General features: G+C 36.3%; 1 long non-coding RNA gene across 2 annotated transcripts in view; it reads right to left on the bottom strand.

The window, feature by feature from the left end:
* LOC115291363 overlaps nt 1–7,392 on the bottom strand; it is a 15,518-nt gene extending 8,126 nt beyond the window's left edge. The window contains exon 1 of one of the 2 annotated variants that reach the window (XR_003908403.1): nt 7,317–7,392. This is a non-coding gene — a long non-coding RNA (uncharacterized LOC115291363). Of the gene's footprint in view, nt 1–1,460; nt 1,552–7,316 lie in introns of those variants that run through there. The other variant, XR_003908402.1, reaches the window with a different exon arrangement.
* Between the last annotated feature and the right edge of the window lie 14,151 nt (nt 7,393–21,543).

Raw genomic sequence — 21,543 nt, 5'->3', positions numbered from 1 at the left:
TTAAGTGCCCTCCACCATCACCACCACCTCTTTTCCCCCCTCCCCCTTCCCCCCAACCCTCAGTTCATTCTCAGCATTCAATAGTCTCTCAAGTTTTGCATCCCTCTCTCTCCCCAACTCTCTCTCCCTCCTCCGCTCCCCCTGGTTCTCCATTAGGTCTCTCTTGTTTTCCTGCTAGACCTATGAGTGCAAACATATGATTTCTGTCCTTCTCTGCCTGGCTTACTTCACTCAGCATGACACCCTCAAGGTCCATCCACTTTCCTATGAAGGGCCATATGTCATTCCCTCTCATTGTCATGTAGTACTCCATCGTGAATATATACCACATCTTCTTGATCCATTCGTCAGGTGATGGACATTTAGGCTCCTTCCATGTTTTGGCTATTGTTGACATTGCTGCTATGAACATTGGGGTACATGTGCTCCTATGCATCAGCATTTCTGTCTCTCTTGGGTAAATCCCCAGCGTGGAGGTTCCTCAAAAAACTATCCATAGAACTCCCTTATGACCCAGCAATAGCATTGCTGGGGATTTACCCAAGAGAATTTTTTAAATGTTGTTTAGAATACCATACAAAGCAAGAGTATTGAAACTGAATGCCAACAAAAGGGTACACCATATCTGTCCTAAGAGAAAATAATGAAGAGGGTCTGACAAATGCCTCTCTTTAGGACTTGCACTCACTTAACTTGCAGAGACTTTAATTCCATAAGAAAGAGCAAAGAACAACTGCACATCTGTAAGATAAATAGTCCTGAGATCATCCAGGGCTAAGAAACTCTCGAGATCTACCAGCCAGAGTGAATAGTAGAAAAAAAATGGGGTCATTGAAAAGTAGACCTCTAAAGAGAGAAACTAAGTTGGGCAACATTAAACCCTACCACATTGTGCAAAGATAAAGGGATGCATAAGTAACTTGACTGCCTGCCAAAACCAACTTCCACACTATTTAAAGAAAGACAACAAAATCCACATTCTAAACAACAGGTTATTAACACTGTCTATCATGTTTTAAAAAATTACCAGACAAGCAAAGAAGCAGAAAAACACGTGTGACTATAAAACAAAATCAATCATTTAAAGTAAACCAAAAATTACAGACATAATGAAAACAACACATCATGATCTTAAAAGAGCTGTTATAAATCTGCTCAAGAATATTTAAAAAAATGAAAATGAGAAGATAAGTGAAAGATAAAAAATTGAAAATCTACATCACAAAATAAAATATCTGAAATAACAAATTCAATGGATGGTATTAAAATAAAATTTAACCATGAGAATGAGACAGAAAAGCCACTACTGGCAGAAAATAGTAGCAAAAGACATACTTGATGCACTAATTCAGATTATTTTTGCCTCATCTGACCTTTTCTTCAGCCCCCACTAGAGTGGCAATTCTACTGGGACCCCATTAAATCCATTTTCTTGCAGGTGTACCTGAAGAAGAACTCACCTATGTCCCTGCTATTTGCCTCTCACCATCAGCCAAGGTGCTTTCTTGTTGATGTTGAGATAGAGGATTCTGCAGTATCTCCCAGTGCCCACAAATGTGTACCTGGACATGTATGAGAATCAATGCCCTCTGGGGTGAAAACCTAAATTTAGTTTGATTACATTCCATAAGACACACTTGTTCAATATGTAGGTTACATCTGTTTCCTTATAATTCTCTTGACTGGCTATGGCCAAATCTTGGGCTTAGCTACCTAAAAAAATTGTGTCCTTAGAATGAGGCTTTGTTTTTAAACAAAAATTCCTGGAGGCTAAAGTCTGTGTTTTCTGCTGCAACTATTTCTGGTAGTGTATAAAGGTCTCAGGGTGGGAGATGACATTCAGACTCCAGAAAACTCCCCCTGCTCCACTACCGAAATACTGAACTCCAGCTTCTGGGCACCATGTGTTACAATGACTAGAGAAACTCACGTGGCTAAAGCTGTGGCTAAACTCTGGTTCTGGCTGTGGATATGGTTCTGGATATCACAGTCCCTCTGGCTATGGATACAGATCTGGCTATGACTATGTCTGCTGTGGCTACTAACTATGTTTTCTGTAGAAGGTGTTACTTCCCTTGCTGAAAGAATCGAACTGCAGTGCACTCTTTCCTGTAAAATTATCATTCCAAGACCATCTCTGTTTCAATGTCTCATAATCACATCAAAGACCACTGAAGAGAAAGTAGTCAGGACCTGCAGATAATGGGTAGTTTTCTTTTTAAAATTTTTTTTAATGTTTTTAACCTATTTTTGAGAGACAGAGAGAGACAGCGCGAGCAGGGGGAGAGTCAGAAAGAGAGGGAGACACAGAATTTGAAGCAGGCTCCAGGCTCTGAGCTAGCTGTCAGCACAGAGCCCAACGCGGGGCTCAAATCCTTGAATCCACGAACCGTGAGATCATGACCTGAGCCAAAGCCCGACGCTCAACCAACTGAGCCACCCAGGCACCAATGGGTAGTTTTCTTGAAAGTCCTGTTTGTTATTGAGGGGGCTAAGTTCACTCATGATGTTCCTGGGAAGTAGAAAACCTTATTTTGATCATACTCCAAGTATAAACTTACTACCTTCTTATTCTATGTTTCTATGTTAGGACAATTTCTAAATAACTGTGTTTTATTGGTCCTAACAAGTTTGTGCATCTTTTATGTCAGATGTGATATTGCCTTACATTTTTGTCTTCTATTTCTGCTACCACTTTAGAGATAGGCAGGGATTATGTTCAGCTCCTTATCCCAATTGTGTATGTCTGGATTTCCTTCTAATAAACCAATATCCATGACATTCTAAATGTTACATAACTTGAATTTCATCCTTGAAAAAATAGCTCCTTATTGGCTGACTCTTGTGTTTTTAACTCATTTTACTCAAGGGTTTGTATTAAGTGTTTGTATTTCATGATCCTAAGTCTATCCATTTTTTCTTTGCATATTAATAAATACTTATGCACTCATTAATACATCCATCCACATATATATACACAAACAAATGCAACATAAAAATACTTTCTAGAAAATGCTAATAATGAAAAAGCAAGTTGGATGGGAAGAAACAGAATGCTCACTAGTTAGGTATATAAATGAATTAGAGATTCGCTGAACAGTTCTGTATTTGGATGGTGTCATAGATAATGAAAGGGAATAGATAAGCATCAGGGACTCGGTGAAGGCAGAACCTTTAAGATTTTAAAATTTAACATTGCTTAGAAATGATCAGTAAGTTTGAAGATATAACAGTAGCAGTGACCAAAACCTAAATACAGAGAATAGAAAATAAAAGTAAAAAGACAAACAGATCTTTTGTTATCTGTGGTAAAATATGAGTGATGTACATATACATATACACATAATCTGAATACTTACATATCCAGAGAGGGCTCAGGAAGAGTATTTGAATAACAAATGGCTGAAATATTCCTAAATTTAATTTTTTAAAAAAACGATACGATAAGGGCATGTAGGTGGCTTAGTCAGTTAGACATCCAACCTTTGCTCAGCCCATGATCTCATGGTTTGTGGGTTTGAGCCCCACATTAGGCTCTGTTCTGACAGCTCAGAGCCTGGAGCCTGCTTCAGATTCTGTGTCTCCCTCTCTCTCTGACCCTTCCCTGCTTGTGCTGTCTCTGTGTCTCAAAAATAAATAAAATGTTAAAAAATGTTTAAATAAAAAAGATACTACAAACTCAAAGACTGAAGAGCTCAACAAGCATCAAGTAATAAAAACAAAAAGAAAACCAAGACAGGTTATTATCATAACCAATATCTGGGTAAAATGAAACTTTTTTTTTCATTTTCTGATTTCTTTAAATGGTAATTAACCTTAAAGTACAAATATTAAACCTTATCTATGGAGTTTATGGCATATATAAAAATAAAATTTAGAATAATAGTAAAAAGTGGGAGGAAGGAAATATACTGCTATAAGGTTAGTATATACATGTAAAGTGATATAATTACTTTTGGCATGGTGTAGCAAATTAAGATACAGACTGTAATCCTTAGAGAAGCCATTCAAATTGTAAGGATGCAGGTCTGATTCAGGTTTCCCCTCTGACCTTGAAGGCCAGCTAACACCATTAACATTTCTGGGGCGGGCCTAAAGATGGAGGTTAAGACTAGTCACACGTTACATGAGGGTCCTAGTCACGCCCTACCTGAGGGTTCTGGGTCCACTCTGTAATTGGTTAAAGTTACTGTCAATGATGTGATGCTATAATGATTGGACCCCTGTACCTGTGTCACAATTTCCTGTAACTCACCCTTCCCAAACTCATAAAAGGCCCTGCCCCGCCATGCTCGGGGCTCGCTCCCAGTGGATCCAGTGTGTTGTTGAAGTCGGTGAGCCCGAGTTTAGGCTGGCCGGGCCTAAATTTGTAATAAAGCCCTTTGCTTTTGCATGTGTGATTCGGCATCCCTGGTGGTCTCTGGTTTTGGGGGACAATAAAGAAATCTTGGGTACAACAAAATCAGAAACATAAATATATCTAATAAATCAGTGGAGGAATAAGATGGAACACTAAAAAAGTCTAAAAGAGACAAGAAAATAAGGTAAGTAAAGGAAATAACAGATGTAGTAAGTAGAAAACAAAGAGCAAGGGGCAACTGTGTGGCTCAATCCGTTGAGCATCTGACTTATTCTCAGGTCGTGATCTCATGGTTTGTGAGTTTGAGCCCCATGTTGGACTCTGTGCTGACAGCTCAGAGCTTGGAGCCTGCTTTGGATTCTATGTCTTCCTCCCTCTCTGCCCTTCCCCCATGATACTCTGTCTCTGTCTCTGTCTTTCTTTCAAAAATAAATAAACATTTTTTTTATATTTAAAAAAAGAAAACAAATAGCAAGATATCAACCCTAACACACCATGAGAATAATTACATTAATTAAAATGGTCTAAACATAACAATTAAAGATATGACCCATATCTATGCTCTAAAAGAAATCCACAACAAATATACAAATGCAGATAAATTAAAAATAAAAGAATGAATAAATATATACTATGCATATAAATTATTAACAGATAGTAAACACTGGTTTGAGGAAGTTGGAATGGCTCTATTAATATCAGACAAAAGAAGCCTCAAACCAAAAAGTAATGCAAAAACTAAATTCCTCAATCAAACACCAAATCCCTGAGAAGCCTGACCATAGCATTAAGAATGCGATAAAAGAATGTGCATTGCTGTAAGTTTATTTTATGTGTAGTATAATATTATTTTTTAAAAAGTGATAAATTAAGATGGATACTGTAATATTTGTTGCAACCAATATATAGCATTATATCTAATAAGCCAATAGAGAAGATAAAATGGAATTAATAAAACAATAAAATAAGCCAATAAAAATTAACTTATTAGGGAAAGGATAGGTTAGGAAATAGAAAACAAATAATAAAATAGTATAGAGATAAATAAAGCTGGATCAAAAATACATTACATTTGAAAGTAAAAAGATGTTAATTATAAATAAGAATCAAAAGTGGCTTATCCACAATTAGCCCACATTAAATGTAAAGACATGAGAAGACTAAGTAATAATGAAGCTGGAGCAGATATATATCATTACCAATCAGATAAATCTCAGAAAAAAGCATATTACCAAAGCTGAAGAGTAATATTTCATAATGATAGAAAAATCGATTCCTTAATAATAATTCTAAATGTGTCTGCACTTAATGACAGAATTTCAAAATGAGGTGAAGCATAAAGTAAAAAATGCTGAAGGAAAAGTGGAAAAATCCATAATTTTATCTAGAGGTTTCAAAACAATCACCTTGGCAATTGATAGAACTCAGTAGACAGAAAATCATATTTATGGAAACAGTAACTTATCAACCAAACTGACCTAATTGGCACTAACAGGGCATTGTACCCAACTATGGTTGAATGTACATTGTTTTCACAGGCATATGGAATTCTCCAAGATCAATCATAAGCTGGGCTATCAAATAAGTTTTAATAAATTAAGTTCAATAAATTAAAAGGAATAAATTCTACGGACATTAAATGAAACATTAAGAACACAGAAATATGTGGAAAATCTCCAAAATAAGGCAATCTAAATTTCATGGATGAAATATGAACCAGGAGGGAAATTAAAAAATTTTTTGAAAGAATTACAATGACAATAAAAAAAGATACTACAAATTGTGGGATTATATGTCAGCAGTGACTGCAGAATAATTTATGGCTTCAAATGGATACATTAGAAGAGAAGAAAGTTTTAAAACCAACGATTAAGCTTTTACCTTAGAAAAAGAAGAACAAACTCTATCAACTATGCAGAAGAGGGAATAAAACAGATAAAAGCAGAAATCAATGAAATAGAATAAAATAGAATAAGATCATGAAACTAACATTAAGATTTTTTGAAAAATCTTAAGCTAAATAGATAGTTAAAAAGAGTTACAAATTTACATTATCAACGTTTAGAATAAAAGTGATGATGACATCACCACAGATTTATAGACATGGTTATATATACAGGGATGGGTGAATAATCTTGTAACAATAAATTTAACAACGTGAATAAAATAGAAAAATTTCCTGAAAAACTCACATAATCAAACTAGTGCAAAATCAATATGAAATCTAAATAGCCTTATATCTTTAAAATATCCACATATATATTTTTTAATGTACACAAACACACACAACATTCAGGCCAAGATTCTTAAATGATAAATTATATCAAATATTTCACTTTAAAATATCTATGTCATATTTTTAAAAAAATTTTAATGTGTATTTATTTTTGAGGGAGAGAACGACAGACAGACAGAGTGGGGGAGGGGCAGAGAGAGAGGGAAACAGAATCTGAAGTAGGTTCCAGTCTCTGAACTGTCAGCACAGAGCCTGATGTGGGGCTTGAAGTCAAAAACCATGATATCATGACCTGAGCCAAAGTCTGATGAGCTACCCAGGTGCCCCTATCTATGTCATACTAAAGGAGGGGGAACATTTTCCATGACAATACAGAAGACCAATATTACCAAACAAAAATGCTTTAAGAAAAATTTGCCTAATAAATGTTTGTCAAATAAAATTAAAGTAGGAATGCAAAGTTTGTCTACCATATGACAATCAATATATTTCACCATATGAACAGAATAAATAAGGCAAAATATATTAACAATCATCCCAACAGATGCAGAAAAATCACTTGAAGAAATGAATTCACACTCATGTTACCCAGAGGTAACCACCATTGTCATTGCTATCACTGATAATTAGTTTTTCCTGTTCTTTAGCTTCCTATGACTTTATATAAATAAAAGCATATGGACTGTATATGACACACTCAAAAGACTCATTCAGGCTGACCTTTTAAATGAGATGATCTCTGTTGTGGGGGTTCGGGTTATATGGCACATCAACCAGCTGCATAGAGATTCTTATCTGTGAGTGAAAAGGAGAAGTAGGAATGTACGATGTAAGGGCAAAATTATATCTGTCCAGAAGCACGTGTTGAAGTGTATACTATCAGTACAGAGAAAATTGGGGTAGAAAATAGAATATTTGATAGGCAATAGTGCTACCATTTTTACCCAATGACCTAGATAAAACACTGAATTTTCCTAAAATGAGATTTACATTAGATTAATGCAGAGCATAGTAATTCTTGGAGCTGCATGTGAAAATACTTTTACGTAGATGCCTATTGGAAAACCATTAGTCGTGGCTCACCTGTTTTGCCACATCAATAGTTAATTAGCCACAAGGGCAGCAGTCTCTCTCTCTCTCTTCTGCTCCTCCCCTTACATGACCACATGCACACACACACACACACACGCACACACACATAAGAGGGTGCAAAGGATGAAGAGAAATGATCATTTATAAGTACTATATATTGTGAAAGTTATTTCAATATTAATATTGTAATATAATTATTATATTATATTTGCTTTTGAAAAGCAAAACCAGAAATTTTCCACATGAAAATTGTTAACATTATATATAAATACACATATTAGAGTCACAAAATATCAAAGTATTTCCCCCCCTAATTAATAGGAAATCCCATGAATCAGTGTACTTATGAACCATACTAGTCAAAAATTAGATTTGGTCAAATTTGAACAGACAATAACAATATTTGCATAATATTTCCAGAGTAAAAATTCCATTTTATTTACTGGAAAATTTACATTGACATGGTCAAGATCTGTCTGCTAATGTTTCTATCAAGAAGGATACTAAATACCATTCTGCAACAATAATGTGTTTATGTATTTTGTTTACAAAAGTATACTTACAAAGACATACATTGGAAGGAAACATTTGGAATAAAGAAAAAAATTGTTTCATGTATAGCTTTGATTGTATTAAACCCTGTTTCCTTATATGAATTTCTTATCAAAGCAGATGAAATCAGTACCATAAAGATTTTGCGTCCTCACATCTCTGATAATTAGGGGAGAGCTGAGTGAGATATGAAAGGTCTCCCAAGTTACTTTTATACTATACTTTATTTAATCTTTATTCCATACTTTAATCTCATGACTGTTACATAATCCACAAAACACAATTTGACTCTGGGCTAGAAAAAGAGGTAACACTATATTATGGAGGGCAGTATAATTTGGAAAGGTCAAAGAGAAAAAAGAATTGCAGTCAAAAGCAAGTCAATTGAAACTATTGAAAATGCTCCCTGCATTATAGGATACCTGGTTATAGAATATTAAAGTCAAGATTTGATATGAAATATAGCTTTGTAAGTGTCATGCTACCATCTTATTAAAGGTCTTCGGTTGGTTAAAGCAAGCCTCCTTAATGCCTTCATGCATTAGTCTCTGGTCTTGAAACAACACACTAATTAGATGAGTCATAAAATTAGCCAATGACATGAGCACATGCGGTAGTCACCCCCCCCCCCCATCCTGAGGCATATAAAAGGCCCCCTGCAAGGATAAGTCCACACCGAAGTGACACTTCTCTCCTTCTCTACCCAAGCACAACCTCAACAACCAACACCATGTGTGGTACCTACTACAGAAACTATTATGGAGGCTGCGGCTATGGAGGCTGTGGCTATGGAGGCTGTGGCTACAGAGGCCTGGGCTGTGGCTATGGCTCCTGCTATGGCTGTGGCTTCCGCAGACTGGGCTGTGGCTATGGCTGTGGCTATGGCTGTGGCTATGGCTGTGGCTACTACTAATGAGGATGCCATGGGGGACTCTCACCCTCTACACCTGGACATGGATTCACCAATTCTGAACCCCAGACATTCTGAGCCTTTCCCTTGGGTGACGATATCCTGCATGATGAAAGTCTAGTAGGTCTGTCGCTGCCAACAACCTAATCTACAGATGCCCTGAATTTGCCTCAAGAAGTAGGAGATGGTGAAATTCACCTGTGACCCCACATTTCTGCCGTCATCAGGATGATGGTGTCACAGAGACTACCTTGATGATGTTTATGCTGGACCTCGTTTCTGTGTAGACCTAATAAACTTGTTTAATCCAAACAGCAGTCCTGGTTTTTATGTCAGTCATTTAATGTCCCAGATGTCTTCCTGACATATTTTGACATATTTTAGTTTCAGTTTACAAGAAAGGTAACAATTACCCCCTGAGGGAGATAGTTTCCTGATCTTTCTAGGTGAACTTCTTGATCAATTCCATTGTCAATTGTCTCAGGAGAATAACTTATTTTTTGGAAGCTTCCAAAAGTTCCCTCCCCTGCTACTGAGGAAATAATTTTTTCATTCTGGGTATCTCTTAACACCAAATGCAATATTATTTTATAAATTATAAATTGTTTTGTGTTGTGTATGGTAAATAATCAAGAAAATAATAACTTCCCCAATTTTATATTCATGTATCTCTTAAAATAAATGGATGTGGTAATATTCTTCTTGAATTCTTTTTTTTAAAATATTTTGATAAAGGAGACAAGTTAAAGAATATTTACAATCTATTACATCCCAAGGTAGGGTAGATTGCAAGACTATTGGCATGCATGGTGGGCCATGGTAATTGGCTAAAAACAACACCATAGGTATAGGCAAAGTTTCAGGTTCTCACGATGCAGTAACCAAGACGTTTGCCAGGTGCTTGGTCTCATCTGAGTCCTAACTGAGAAAGGATCTGCCTCCAAGCTCACATACTTGGAATAATTCAGTCCCTATGTATAACTGAGGAGCTCAACATTGACTGTTGGCTAGAGGTCTTTGCCGGCTTTCCACTGGAGGCTACCCTCAGCTCCACGAGGCTGCCTATAGCTCAGTCATGTGGATTCCTATATACTGTTGCTTGACTTCTCAAAGCCAGGAAGGAAGGCAGAGGGACTCCAAGGAGAAGGGTGCTACAATCCCATACAATTTTATGCAACATAATCACATAGACACAATGACATGTGCTTTACTATCTTTGCCATATTTTATTTATTATAGGTGAGTCGCAAGATTTGCTCAAACTCAGAAGGAGGGGATCATACAAGGCATTGACATCAAGAGGCAGAAATCATAGACACATCTTAATCGTCTGTCCACCACTGGTATCAATGCTATATGTCCTTCCTAATAGGGAGTAGGACATTTCCCTTCACCTGCAATGCTCTGGAACAATCTGCAACACATTCAGAATCTCTTATCTCTAAAGATTTGGTAGAATTTCCCTGAGATAATATCTGAATCTGGAATATTTTGTACATCACTTCCTTAATAGTTTTCTGTTTGTGCTAAGAAAATTAATCTCTTTATAACCTCTCAATGTAATGGTATCAATTTTGGAAATCCGTATTCCCCTAGGAATCTTGGTTTTCAAATTTATACACACAAAATTGAGCAAAGTAGATTTCTATATGTTTCTTATTTATTTTGAGAGACAGAGAGCATGAGGAGGGGAGGAGTAGAGAGAGGGAGACAGAATCTGAAGCAGAATCCAGGCTCTGAGCTGTCATCACAGAGCCCGATGCGGGGCTTGAACTCATGAATCATGATACGATGACCTGAGCCCAAGTCAGACACTTAACTGACTGAGCCATGCAGGACCCCCTAGATTTGTATAATTTTTAAACTTCTTGTTTCCATATTTCTTTCTTTCTTGTTATTTATTTCATATAAACCTTTTTCCTTGTTTCCTTGACCAAGTTTGCAACTGATTTATAAATGTTAATTGTTTCAAATAATAGCATTCTGAGTCATTTTTAAAGTTTCTTTTCTTGGTCTTTATTAAGTTCTGCTTATTTATTTGTTATTATTTATTGAGAGTGTTTCCTTGCACTTTCTTTGGTTTACTTAGCTGTTCTTTATGATGCTTTTCTTAACTGGGATGTTAACTTATTCATGTTAGATCTTTCATTTTCACTGACAATAAGTGTTTGGTGCTATGTGCTGTAATTTTTTTCTCTAATTACTGCTTGAATTTTTTTCACTTTGTTTTCACTACTGTTATTTATTTTTAAAATTCTATAGTATTTGTATTGTTGTGCCCAAGTTTTTAAAATCGCCCCAAATCACCCCAAAACAAACACCAGAGACTGCTAGGGAGACCGAGTCACACCTGCAAAAGCAAAGGGCCTTTATTACAAGCTTAAGCTCGGGCTCAGTCTCCAGCCAACCAGCTGGCCACATGGAGACAGCCCCAAACAAAGGCAGGGCAGGGCCTTTTATGCCTTTGGGAGGGGGAGTTACAGGAAATGATGACAGGTGTACAGTGATCCAATCCCTCGCCCCCCCCCATCAACACTGGCAGTTGTGGGAGCCAGTCACACCATCCAGAGCACTGACCAATCAGAGTGGGCCCAGGACGCCCCACGTGGGGCGTGACTAGGCCTGCCTCTAGAAAGGTCAAAGGTAATGGCTGGCCTCCCCCGATTGGGCGCCGCAGGAGTTGTCCCTCCTTAATGCGCGCCCTTTCAGGAAAAGCCGGTGCCTTCTGCTTTAAGTACAGGGGAAGGCTGGATCAGACCGCGGCTGGCAGGGGAACGCCCCCCCTCCCACTGCTGCCCAGCGCATCTCCACGTGGAGGCGCGACTGGCTCCGGGAAGGTTGGGAGAGCCCAGTGGTGAGGGCCTGATTGGACCTGCATCCTTACAGTATCATACATATAACATGATATAACATTCATATTATATTTTATTTTTCACTTGAGAATAGTTTAATCAAAGAATTCCTTTCCAGGTGAAGGAGATTTTCTGCTCTTTGTTTTTGTTTTGTTAACAATTTTTAGCTTTACTGAATAGAAATCAAGGAGTGTTTTTGCAGTAGTTTTACATTTAAAATGTACTAACTTTTTTCTTTGTGACTTAAAATTTTTTCAATGTTTGTTTATTTTTGAGAGAAACAGAGACAGACAAAGCAGGAGAGGGGCAGAGGAAGAGAGAGACACAGAATCCAAAGCAAAGCTTCAGGATCTGGGCTGTCAGCACAGACCCTGACGTGGGGCTCAAACTCATGAACCATGAGATCATGACCTGAGCTGAAGTTGGACACTTAACTGACTGAGCCACTGAGGTGCCCCTTTTGTGACTTCATATATGAATAGTTTTATGTATTTTCTGTGGAAACTTGGGAAGGTTTATTCTCTACTATCAATGCTAGACATAGAGATCCTTAAGAGCTAGCTTTCATCAACTTTTTGTGTAAGCAGTATGTTAATGTCTTCCATTATTAGTGTGTTTCAATCTGCATCTCCTTGATAAAGACGATAGAGAAAGGAAAGAGTCATGGATATGGATTCTTCATAGAAACAGTGTCTGGGTTCTGGGGCACCTAGGTGGCTCAGTCAGTTAATCATCAGACTCCTGATTTCAACTTAGGTCATGATCTCAGGGTTTGTGAGTTTGAGCTCCACATTGGGCTCTGCATTGAAAGTGCAAAAACCTACTTGGGATTCTCTGTCTCTCTTTCTCTCTGATCCTCCCCCACAGACACTCTCTCTCTTTCTAAAAATAAATAAATAAATAAACGATTTTTAAAAAGAACAGTTTCTGTGTTCTGTGTTTTGGGTACAAAATAAAATACTCACATGTGTAGTATCTCTTGTTCAGTATCACTTTGAGAGAAAAATATTGGGGTTCAAGCATCAAGGCTTCTGTCATTTTCTTAAGTTACACATAAGAATGTGTTATAGATATTTAAGAGAATTTTGCAATGAAGACAGCTGGGCCTACAGATTTTTTTGAAAGATATTTTTTGAGTTTATTTATTTATTTCGAGAGAGACAGACAGACAGACAGAGAGGGAGAGAGGGAGAATCCCAAGCAGGCTTTGTGCTGTCAGCACATACTCCAGTGCGGGGCTCGATCCCATGAACTGTCAGATCATGACCTGAGCTAAAGCCAAAGAGTCAGATGCTTAACCAACTGAGCCACCCAGGCACCCCACCCCTCCCTCTAATATTCCTGATCAATCTGTTTGTAATTTACCAATTTGATTTATTCAAAGTATCCACTTTGAGTATTATTAATTTTCTTTTTTTTTCAGTTAGTTAACACTATAGTTAACATACATTAGTTTTAGGAGTACAATACAGTGATTCAACACTTCCATACAATACCCCATGCTCATCACAAATACGTTCTCTAATCCTTATCACCTACTTCACCTATCTGCCCAATCACCTCCTTTCTGGTAACTGTCTGTTTTTTCTCTATAATTAAGAGTCTGTCTCTTGATTTGCCCCTCTCTCTCTTTTTTCCCTTTGCTTGTTTGTTTTTTTTTAATTTCCATATGAGTAAAATCATATGAAACTACCCTATGACCCAGCAATTGCACTATTAGGTATTTGACCAAAGAATACAAAAATTTTAATTCAGAGGTATACATGAACTCCAATGTTTATAACAGCATTATCTACAATAGCCAAATTATCAAAACAGCCCAAATGTCCATCAACTGATGAATGGATAAAAAAGATGTGGTACATCTATGTAAAATGGAATGTTACTAAGCCATAAAAAGAATGAAATCTTGCCTTTTGCAATAAGATGAATGAAGCTAGAGAGTATTATGCTAAGTGAAATTAGTCAGAGAAAGACAAATATCATATTATTAATTTTCTTTATAGTTTGTTCATTTTCTATTGAATTGATTCCACTCCTGTCCTTAATTTTCCTTCATTTTTCTTATTTTATATTTAATCTTTCCTTCACTTCTAGCTTTTTAGAGAAGCTTAGGTCATTGATTTTTTAAATGTTCTTTTTTCTAACATAAATATCTAAGGCTATAAATTTTCTTCTAATCACTTTTTCACTGGTAAGCCATATATGTGGTATGTCATACTTCTTTATTAATCAATTCAAAACATCTTCAAACTTCTCATGTGAGTTTTTTAATCTACATATTATTTTATAGGAGTTATTTCCTGATCCAGAAAGACTCTGTCCTCATATACCTGAGGCTCTCATGCTCCCTTCAAAAGACCCCTAGGCAGTGAGGGAGGTGAGTGAGGATTCTTACCATGTCACTACTTCACCAAGAGACACACAACAAATAGGCTGGCAAAACTCCTTCCAGATTTTCAGGTCACAATGGCAAGGACTAGTGGGACAACTAGTGGTGCAAGATAAGCCAAACAGACCAAAATCACCTTGCAACAACTCTGAGAATAATGAATCACAGCCCACAAGACCCATATGCTAAACCTAAACAGGGTGACTACCTGCTTCTAAAAAAAACACTTTTAATAGAATCAGGATGCTTTTAATACACAAAATTACCACCATCACACCAAGAAACAAGAAAATTACAACTTGGATGAGAAAAGATAATTAACTGACCATAATACTACCATGTTTTCCAATATATGGACAAATTTTAAAGTAACCATCATAAAATGTTTCAACACTCAAATTCTCTTGAAACAAATGACTGAAGTAAATAAGAATATATGTATATATTATGCTAACAGCAACTATAAAGAAAGCTGGGATGGTTATCACAATATCAGATTAAATATACTTTAAAGCCAAAAAATTTAATAGAGATAAAGAGGGACATTTTGCAAAGATAAGTAGAGTAATCTATCGGGAAGATATAGCATACATACTGGTGTTAAATCCACCTGGTGCTAAAAATGGAGCACTGAAATAAACCAAAAATTGACAGAATTGAAAGGAAAAGGAAGACTGTAATAATAATAACTGAAGATGTCAATATCTCATTTTGAATAAAGGGTATAGCAACTATATAAACTTGAAAAAAATATGCTATAAACCAACTAGACCTAACACCCTCTAGAGAACATTTACCCAACTACAAGAAAATACAAGTTTTTTTCAAGTACACGTATAGAATATTCTCCAAGACAGATCGTATGCTAGGCCAAAAACAAGAGCCAAAGAATTTGAAATAATTGACATCATACATAGTCCCACGTGCTTTTTCAGCTGAAGGAGGAAGACAGATCTATCTAATTCTCTTCTCTAGATACTTTTAGAAAACATGCATTTGGGGGAAGGCTACGATTTTGATCAGCCTCATATTTTGATCTCTATTCAGAAAGTAATTTTGTGTGGACCCATGGTCAGTCTTAATTTTACCAAATTCCAATACTACTGCTTGAAATATTAATCGATACTATTGATTCATATTTTAAATTTATTTTTATTTTATTATTATAAACAAGAAATAATAAATCTAGTGAATTTAAAGTTATTATAAATAGCTTTACTGAAATAACTATCAGGATCAAGAATACACTTTGCAGCCCTTATCTTGGATCAGACTTATGTTTACATAACTGTAGTCCACACAAGCCATTGACTTGTCATGAAATAGGCCTCTTTCTAAGAGGCAAACAGAGATTGACTTCTTGAGAGTTTCATTAAAACAAACTTAACATTCTATATCTTTCTCAGTATTTGTCACATAACTAGAACAAATAATCCTAAAATTAGTATGGAACCACAAAAGACCCTGAATATCCAAAGAAATCTTGAAAAAGAAAAACAAAACTGGAGGTATCACATTTCCAGACTTCAAGTTATATTGCAAACCTATAGTGGTTAAAACAGTATGATACTGTCACAAAAATAGGCACATAAATCAACAGAACAGAATAGAAATCCCAGAAATAAACCCATGATTTTATGGTGAATTAATATTCAACAAAGGAAGAAATAATATACATTCATAAAAAGACAGTGTCTTCAACAAAAGGTGTTGAGAAAACTGATCAGCTATATACAAAAAATGAGACTGGACCACTTTCTTATACCATACACAAAAATAAACTCAAAATGGATTAAGAACCTAAATGTGAATACCTGAAATCAAAAATCCAAGAAGAGGGCACAGGCAGTAATGACTCTGACATTAGCCATACCAACATTTTTCTGGATGTGTCTCCTGAGGAAGAGAAACAAAATTAAAAATAGACTATTAGGATGAGATCAAAATGAAAAGCTTCTGCACAGCAAAAGAAACAATCAAAACAAAAACTAAAAGACAACCTAATGAATGAGAGAAGATATTTGCAAATTACATATACAATAAAGAGTTTGTATCCAAAATATATTAAAGAACTGATACGACTCAACAACAAACTAGCAAATAGTCCAATTTAAAAATGGGCAGAAAACATGAACAGACACTTCTCCAAAGACATCTAAAATGGCCAACAGACACATGAAAGGGGTTATCCTCACTAATCATCAGGAAAATGCAAATTAAAACACAATATTACTTCACACCCATCAGAATGGCTAAAATAAAAAACACAAGAAACAGCAAGTGTTGGTGAAGTTGTGGAGAAAAAGGAAACTATGCACTCTTTGTGGGAATGCAAAATGGCACAGCCACTGTGGAAAACATTATGGAGATTCCTCAGAAAAATTACAAATAGAAGTACCATATGATCCCTTAATTCCACTACTAGGTACTCACCCAAATAATTTCACCCAATGCAAACACTCATCCAAAAAGGTAATGAACCCCTACGTTTATTGCAGCATTATTTACAATAGCCAAATTATGGAAGCATCCCAAATGTTCATCAATAGAAGAATGGATAAAGAAGATATGGTATGTATACACAGGGAATATTATTAAGCCATAAAAATGAAGGAAATCTTGACATTTTCAACAACATGGATGGAGCTAGAGAGTATAATGCTAATTAAAACAAGTCAGTCAGAGAAAGACAAATACCATAACATTTCATTTCACATGTGGAATTTAAGAAACAAAACAAATGAGCAAAGGGGATGAGAGAGAGAGAGAGAGAGAGAGAGAGAGAGAGAGAGAGAGAGAGAAGCCAAGAGGGGAGGGGTTGGGGAAATGGGTTAAATAGGTGGTGGGAATTAAGAAGTGCCCTTGTCCTGACAAACAGTGGGTGGTAAGGAATTGTTGACTCACTATATTGTTCACCTGAAACTAATATAACATTGTATGTTAACTGTATCAGAATTAAAAATAATAATAATAAAAGCAGTGGTTGAATATAGAAATTCAACCACCCATCTAACATACAAGCTATTGATAGCCAAAGGGTCAACAATCATACACACACACACAAAACCTAGATGAAGAAATTTACACAAAAATGTTGTAGGTATACAAAACAGATTGTTTTTAATGAAGACTGAATTTAGACATTTTCCCAAATGGACATGGTGAAGATTATTTGTGTTTAATCATACAATAGTATAAGATCAAATGAATATGTTTCTAAATTGTTGAAAGTTCAGGTGATTTCAATTAAAAAGTTCCGATGTTATATGGTAGTCTAATATTCGATTGCCATTATTTGAACAAACAATAACATGTTTTTTATACATAATAAAGGAGATACATATAGTACCTCAGAGGAAAATTTCCTAAATAGATCAACAATCTAGAATTTCTCAGAAGAAGCCAGAAAACCCATGTCCTCCATAGCAGCATGGACGGTAACAAGCATATCCAAAGCCACCATAGCCACATCCATAGCCACATCCCAGGCCACCATAGCAATTGTTGTAGAAGCTCGTAATGTGAGGAGAAGCCTCTTCTGAAGAACAGAATCAATTTCTAGGGTTTTAAGTGTATAATCTACATGGGGTCTTACATACCGACTGAGTGATATTTGGGGCGAATCCCAAGCTATTCGATTCATGTTTCAAACTAATTGGCATTATAACCATCTCAAGAATTCATTATAACCAATATATCCAACACAATTTTGCTGTGTGTCAGGATGCCTGTAATGAACCCATGTGTTTTAATGAAAGGTTTTTCTCCTACTTTGGTGATATGTTTGCTCCAGATGTGAGATCTAAAGTATATTACTAACTACTATGAGGTCACATAACCCATACAGACTGCACTTCTTCAAAATTCTTATTCTCTTTAATAAGATCCCCCTTCCTATATGCAAATATGCACCCATGGAAACAAAAGTATGGTTTCAGAGAGGTAGAGAAGGATGGAAAACTTGTGGAGAAGATGTGGCAGAAAAAGACTTGGGGGGTACGAAGAATCTAGAACTCAGTTTCATTTTATCAAATTCTTGATGGCCATTAACAATCTAAGGAGATATCACATGATCATGTGGATATGTATCAGAATCAGGAATGTGAATTGAGATTAATTGGCTAAAATAATTTATGCAAAGTAATCCTTGAAGAGAGTTTATATACAACATTGTGTACTTGAAACTCATACAACACTGTATGGCATCTGCAGTAGAATTAAAATAAAACCTTGGGGGGCCTGGGTGGCTCAGTCAGTTAAGCCTCTGACTTCAGCTCAGGTCAGATCTCATGTTCGTGGGTTCGAGCCCTGGGTCGGGCTCTGTGCTGACAGCTAGCTCAGAGCCTGGAGCCTGCCTCCGGTTCTGTGTCTCCTTCTCTCTCTGACCCTCCCCCTCTCATGCTCTGTCTCTCTCTGTATCAAAAAAAAAAAAAAAAAAAAACATTAAAAATTAAAAAAAAATTAAAACCTTAATTTAAAAAGAGATAATTTCTATAGAAACTATAAGAGGGGCAAGCACCTCTCTGGACACCACCATACATGAAAACAAAGTCTGAAAAAGAGAAAAGAAAAAAATACTAAAAAGGAACATCTGGGGATACTGACACTAAATCAAATGTGTGGGGGGGATGCAGGTAAGTGCTGGGGAGTCTTTCAGGAAGGAAAAGAGAAACAGATGAATCCAAACACTACTCAGAGACTTAGTAAAACAAAGAAGCCTGAATCTCTAGATTTGATAAGATTGGGGTATTGATGATCTGTTCAAGAGCATCTGTAGTGGGGGATGGTAAGGACCAAAGACCAAAAGGTGTGATAAAAAATGTTGAGAGAAGAGAAAGCTACCAAGGAAACACCTGTATAGGTTTGCAATGAAACAGAAGAAAATGGGATTATCAGCTGGAAAGGAGGAGGCAAGGAGGGTCCTTTAGCTTTGCTTTGGATTATGGGATTATACTTAAGAACCAAACACAGTTCAGAAAATCACAGCAGAAAACAAATTGTTAATGGAGTCTCATTGGGTGCAAGTTCTTACTGCTGTGATCAGAGAAAGAACTCTGTTCTCCAGAAGAAACAAATTAGCTCCAGGAAATAAATTCTATAGAGAAATAACCTACTAAATGTTGTTATTAGGGACATTGTATGGCGCAGAACAACAATGTCTTTTCCAGCTACACTAGTCAAATACCAAAATAAAAAAAGACATTAATTATAGAGGTTTTTTAAATTGTCTGTTGCATTTTAGCAATACCAATTTCATGTGATTTTCTAAGAACTTAGCCTTGAGGAAGACTGATCATCATGTTATTTAAATTAGTTTTTACTTGAAAACTTATTCTAACTTCATTGACTCTGCACTTTGATGGTTGAGGCTACTTTTATTTTCTTTGTGAAAATTTGAAAATGATACAGTGAACATGTCCTCTCCATGTAATATCTCAACCCACTACCTGGTGAATAAAATGACCTGATAATATGTCTATTTTACAAAAATGAAGCTATCAAAGGACACACATGGAAAGACCATTCAAACGCACACATTAAATTACAAGTTGAATGTGTCTGATCAGATCTTTAGTATAAAAAATTCTATTTTTTAATGTTTAATTATTTTTGAAAGAGAAGAGTGAGAGAGAGAGAGAGAGAGAGAGAGAGAGAGAGAGAGAGCGCACTAATGAGTGGGGGTGAGGGGAAGAGAGACTCAAGTGAGCCCTGGGTCAAAGACCCTGATGCGGGGCTTAAACTCAGGAACCATGAAATCACGACCTAAGCCAAAGTGGAACATTTAACTGACTGAGCCACCCAAGCGCCCTTGAAAACATACTGTTTTATTAAGAGGCATGACTCATTAGATATACTTAAAAAGACAGATGGATTGGAAAATGTTTAAATCTGTGTCTTCATTCTTAGGATCTTTGGAGAAGAGTTAACTAAAATATGGAGAGTATCCAACTTCTTATACTCCCTATCCCCATCTACAGTTATGAGGGGATACATAAAAATAATAGTTTGACTCACAAATATCAATACACTCACAGAAATATACTGATAGTTTACACATGACGTGTGGAGAATGACATATTTCTTCTTGTAAAGACTGTCATATGAAGCTATTCTCACTTTTCCTATGCCTCCCAATAGGAAGCATTATCACATAAATTTGAATAAAAACTAACAATAATGCTAAGGCTATGCAAGAGAATGCAGTATGATTGGTTACAAACAGAATGATTGGATATTTTGATAAAGAAATGGACACATATTTGATAAAGAAATATGTGATGTTTAAGCCATGGGATAGTTATGTAGAATATAATTCTAATATTAATGAGAATATTAATTTGTATAATTGTGTGCTCAATTTACAGGGGGAAAAAAAGCAGAGCAATTGGATTCCAAGGGATAACTTCTGTTTTGTAGTTCTTAGGTGGAGATTGAACATAAATGGGAATCAGACATATTTTGCTCAGACTTGGTATTTTGGAAAATTTAATTGGATTATTATCAACATCATGGCGATGAAAGTTACATGATGGTTTTAGTATAGAAAATGGGTTAAATCCCTGAAGAAAACAATTAACTTGGATCAAAAGAAGATGCGGCACCATTGGTTAAGCATCCAACTTGGTTTCAGTTCAAGTCATGATCTCCCAGTTCTTGGGTTCAAGCCCTGTATCAGACACTGCGCTGACAGACCAGAGCCTGCTTGGGATTCTGTCTCTCCCTCCCTCTCTCTCTCTCTGCCCCTTCCCTGATCTCACTGCTCTCTCTCTCTCTCTCTCAAAATGAATAAATAAACCTTACTTTTTTAGAAAAAGAACAATTAATGAGTCCAAAGTAATGTTGTTCTTATGAAATGTTAAAAATGTTAGTGAAACTAACTAGAGTCAAGAGCAAATAAGATTGGGGGGCATCTGGGTGGCTCAGTCAGTTAAGCGTCCAGCTTCGGCTCAGGTCATGATCTCACGGTTAGTGAGTATGAGCCCCGCTTTGGGCTCTGTGTTGACAGCTCAAAGCCTGGAGCCTGCTTCCGATTCTGTATCTCCCTCTCTCTCTGACCCTTGCCTGCTAGTGCTGTCTCTCTCTGTCTCTCAAAAATAAATTAAGAAAACATTTTTTTTAAAAAAGCAAATAAGATTGAGACTAATAAAT

This window comes from Suricata suricatta, chromosome 5 (assembly GCF_006229205.1).
Source record: "Suricata suricatta isolate VVHF042 chromosome 5, meerkat_22Aug2017_6uvM2_HiC, whole genome shotgun sequence".
Classification (NCBI taxonomy): Eukaryota; Metazoa; Chordata; class Mammalia; order Carnivora; family Herpestidae; genus Suricata; species Suricata suricatta.
The sequence above is the reverse complement of the archived record's forward strand: the minus strand, read 5'-3'. Positions and strand labels throughout refer to the sequence as shown.